The sequence below is a fragment of the Notechis scutatus genome, chromosome 7 (assembly GCF_049901735.1).
Source record: "Notechis scutatus isolate UNSWTSFEM ecotype Mainland chromosome 7, rNotScu1.2, whole genome shotgun sequence".
Lineage (NCBI taxonomy): Eukaryota > Metazoa > Chordata > Lepidosauria > Squamata > Elapidae > Notechis > Notechis scutatus.
The window spans coordinates 3,035,321-3,040,000 of record NC_142015.1 but is presented as its reverse complement, the minus strand read 5'-3'; the positions used below and the strand labels follow the sequence as shown (position 1 = coordinate 3,040,000).

At 42.9% G+C, this 4,680-nt stretch overlaps 1 protein-coding gene across 1 annotated transcript in view; it reads left to right on the top strand.

The window, feature by feature from the left end:
• Positions 1 to 1,815, top strand: part of LOC113427360 (neuropeptide Y receptor type 4-2-like) — a 10,064-nt gene extending 8,249 nt beyond the window's left edge. The window contains exon 2 of the mRNA XM_087969915.1: positions 1 to 1,815. This exon is cut by the window's left edge and continues 1,683 nt beyond it. The gene's annotated coding sequence lies outside the window, so the exon portion shown is untranslated.
• The last annotated feature ends 2,865 nt before the right edge of the window (positions 1,816 to 4,680 follow it).

The following is a 4,680-nucleotide window of genomic DNA, read 5'->3' as shown; positions in this document are numbered from 1 at the left end:
AGCTGGGACTTGGGAGGCGGAGAATAGATGGGGGCGGGGCCAGTCAGAAGTGGTATTTGCTGGTTCTCTGAACTACTCAACATTTCTGCCACCGGTTCTAGAGAACCGGTCCGAACCGGCTGAATACCACCTCTGCCACCGATGCATTGGCAGCTCAAGTATCAAATCTTCTCCTTGTTCCTTAGCTCCAAGTCTTTACCTAAACCCTGGGAGATCTGAAAGCTTCTCAGAGAATATAAATATATTGAAATGAATGGCGATTAGGAGACGTGTTTGAGGAATTGCATAAAACTCCCTAATATGACCCAGGGCTCCTAAATTGCTTTGCTTGGCAGAGTAGCCGTCTACCTCCTTTTTTCAAAATCCCGGGGTGCGTAAATTTCACTGATTTTGTCAAATCGCTTCTCACAGAGAGCATCTATCAGTGATAGTAAATAAAGATTTCCTGACAACTGAAAACTTGCACGGCATGCCCAATCTTCTTCTCTGCAACCACAGAACAACATTGGGTATGTTCTGGAATAGTGGGGTTCCCCTCCCCCCCACAAACTTGGCAATTTTAAGATGTATGGACTTTAACTCCCAGAACTGGCTGGGGAACTCTGGGAGTTGAAGTCCACGCCTCTTAAAAGTTGCCCAATTTGAAAAACGTTCCATCCTGTGCTTTTCATTTGAGTGGGTCCTTTATGGGGTGGGACAAGCATTTGCCCCCACCCCACACCCATGAACTTGGATAAATGTCCAATATTTTCTGTGGTCTGCCTGGAACATAGAAAAGTCTTAGTTTCCATTCACTCTGGAAAGAATTGCACACCGTCAAGAACCTGTCATTGCTTCATTATGCTAAGTTGCCCTTTTCTCATATGCTTTAGAATGAAATTATGGATGGGATAATATCATTAGATACAGAAAGAGACAACCAGAGATTTTGGTGCCAAAACCAGAAACCTCAAAAACATCCTTCCTTTCTCCTGATTCTTAACAATAGCAAAATATTTTCTCCACTGTCTGCTCCCATCCTATCAATGCCGTTAAGTCCTTTAATCTCCATTCTCTTTTTATTTGGAACAATACTAAAAAGCAAGCCTTTCCATCGGTAAGATATAAAAGATGTTCAATTATCCTCTTGCATTGCCTGGAAAGTTAGTGTGCTGTCCAGCCAGTTATATAGTTAATGGGAATTGGTATAGTTAGTTAGTAATTGGGAGCTGTCCCCTTAAGGGAATGCATCATGGTAAATGTAGTTAAGGTATCCTGGGAAATGTAGTTCATGTCATGTGGCCACATCTGTAATCCTGATTGGTCACTGAATTGACCCTTGGTGGGTTGGGGGAGGTTTCTTCACTCTTGCTCAGACCCTAGCTTCGTGCGAGCCTCTCTCCTTTGGCTCCACTACTATGGGATGAAATAGGGGAAAGATTACTATCGTTTTACTATTCTGTCCTTTGATTCACTTGCTGAATCAAATGACAGAATAGTTAGCCCCCTTTAATATAAATTCAGGGCAAAATACATTTCTTGTTCTGTAGGTTGGCATTTATCCTGCATAACCTAATTTGGTGCAGATCACAAAAATTGGCTCGATTGAGTTTGGAGACAGTTCTGTCTCACTTCGGCCCCAATTTTTCTTTCGTTGCACAAGCGCTTGGGAAATGAAAGGAATGAAATTGTCTACTTGCCAACTATCCTGATATGGTGCAATCCAGCTGAGGGCAAGGGGTCTGTCTACTACACCGTGTAAATCAGGACAGTGGGTGTGGCTTTGGAACTACAATCTGTTCAATGGCTTGGAGGAGAAAGCTTATGAAAGACGTGAGGGTTTTTAAAACAAACATACATTAATTAAATCACTTATGTTAACTTAGCGTTCACCTAAATCATTTCAATTTGATTTAGACTTCAATGCACCCAAATCAAATTTGGTTTTTGCTTTTTTTTTTCCCGGCCCTGGTCTCTCTCAAAAGCCTACATTCCCAAACTTTGCGTAGTGACTGTGAATCAAGCCAGTGTGTTAGCCAATATTTCCTCCCACTGGAATGAAACTTCTATCCCTGAAAGGGTTTTCATATTTTTATAAAAGGTAAAGGTTCCCCTCGCACAGACATGTTAGTCGTTTCCGGCTCTAGTGGGCGGTGCTCATCTCTGTTCCAAATTTTATTTATTTATCATATTTTATACTCCATTTAAAATTCGCTGGCCACCAACCTCCCTACCAGGCATTTACATGGTCACTTCAGGCAACAGATTTGCAGTGGCAACGTTATTGCTGGATTTTCACTGCCAAACAGTTCCCTTTTCATACATAGAATATAGAATAACAGAGTTGGAAGGGACCTTCGAGGTCTTCTAGTCCAACCCCCTGCTTAGGCAGGAAACCCTACACTATTTCCAACAAATGTTGTCCAATCTCTTCTTAAAAACTTCCATTATAAAACGTGGCTGATCCAGAGTGCAAAATTCCTGAATTTGGACGAATTTGGATGATCAGTTTTTTTACTGCAAGCGGAAATTTGCTGATCCACCAATAGAACAGAAGTTGTCTTCAGAAGTTGTGGGAGCATCACCACTTGAGACTTTCAAGAAGAGATTGGACTCCCATCTGTCAGAAATGGTGTAGGGTCTCCTGCTTGGGTGGAGGGTTGGACTAGATGACCTACAAGGACCCTTCCAACTCTGATTGTCTGTTATCTGATGGTCCCATTCAAATTTTAATCAGGATGCTGTTAAGTTTGCCCACTGCTGACTGCATACAGGAAGGAGAGAGACTGCCATGATGGGCAATTCGAGGTTTTAGGTGTTCGTGTTTCTTTTTCGCCTACCCGTGCACTCTCGACTGTAATCGTGTCCGTTGTGCTGTGATACAAGGGCATAGATTATGTGCTTTCACTGGCAGCCCTTGGCGGCAAGAGAAGCTTCATCACCGATCCTGGAGTCCCAGTGAGGGGACCAGCTTGTGCAGCTAAATGAAATGCATTTCTGATCCCAAAACCCAGTCGTGGCAGAGCAGAATTGCCCTCCCAGAGGGAGCCACACATTGACTTGCAAATTTTAGACTCCAGCTCCATGCAACCGAAACTGGGAATGCAGCAAGATGAAAACAAGAGAGAATGCCTCCTTCCTGACTCATTTCAAGAGCCATGCTATTTCTCCGAGAGCATGGTTGCTAACTGTCTGCCTTTGTCTCAGAAACACGGCATATGTGGCCTCTTAACAGAAAAAAATAGTGCTGGAAGGGGGCCTCAGAGGTCTTCCAGTCCAACCCCTGCTCAAGCAAGAGACCTTGGATACCTAGTGGGACATCACATGCCATGGGAGAACAACACAAATGATGCCATTTGACAGGAGAGTCGATTCTGAATTTAATTTTATTGCTTTGGTGATGACGGTCCCCACACATTTCTCGGAGGGAGAAAGAAAATGATCTGAGCTATGGTAGGCTTTTATTGTTTGGACTCTCTAATTACAAGCTTTAGTAGAATCCATCTTCCTAGCTCAGGGGTCACCGCTCCTTCTAAAATGAAGTCTTATGCTTGTATGAAAAGACGCCAGAGCTACACGCAAAGGGGATTTACATGCAATTGTTATCTGCACTGCAAAATACCAAAACAATGCTTTAGAGTCTAAAGACTTTAGGCTAAGTAGCATTTCACAAGCTTGGCAACTTTAAGGACTGTCGACTTCAACTCCCAGAAATCCCCAGCCAGGCATGCTGGGAGTTGAAGTCCACAGATTTTAAAGCTACCAAATTTGAGGAACTGTTTAGACTGCAGGGATCTCCAGCCTTGGTTGGCCACTTGAAGACTTGTGGATTTCAACTCCCAGAATTCCATAAGTCTTAAAGTTGCTATGGTTGGAGACCCCTGGTTTAGAGCCGGAGTGGGGAATTAAGGCCCTTTTATGACTTGTGGACTTCAACTCCCAGAATTCCCCAGCCAGCAAAGATTTAAAGCCTACACATCTTCAAGCAGCCAAGATGGAGAAACACTGGATGAACTCTTCTTCTAAGAGACATTTCTTTTTATGAAATCGTTGCCAGCTTTGCTGAAATTGACTTTGTGCACTATTCTTCTTCAGAGCTGTTCTTTTTAATCTGGACTTCTTTCTCTGTGGTTTATGGCTTTAAAAAACAAAACCGAATTGAACCCAGTGGGACTGTTCGTGTTTCTGGGTTTTCACACCGGGCAGAAAAATCCACGCTAGGAAACCAAGGGTGTTTTTCTAAAGAGATGAACTTTAAAAGCAACAACTGGGACAAATGGATCCTGAGAACCTTTGGGATTGAAATTATTATAGGGATTTCATCCACTTTTGTGTATTCTCTCAAGAGTGATATTGCTTGATCCGTTTGCCACCTGGCTCTCGTGCCCTGAGAAAAATGCTGCAATATTTGGGACACAAACATTACCCCAGGAATTTTTGCATCCTTACTATTTTCTTGAGCATGACAAAATCATTGTAAACAGTGAAGCATTCTAGAATATATGCCTAAACTAATGGTGTGCTTCCAATCTTCAGTATCTGCCAAATGTTGGTAATATAGTGAGGGAGGCATCCAATAGTGGGATTCAAATTTTTTTTACTACCGGTTCCTTGGACATGGCTTGGCTTGGTGGGCATGGCAGGGGAAGGTTACTGTAAAACAGAGGTCTCCAAACTTGGCAACTTTAAGACTTGTGGACT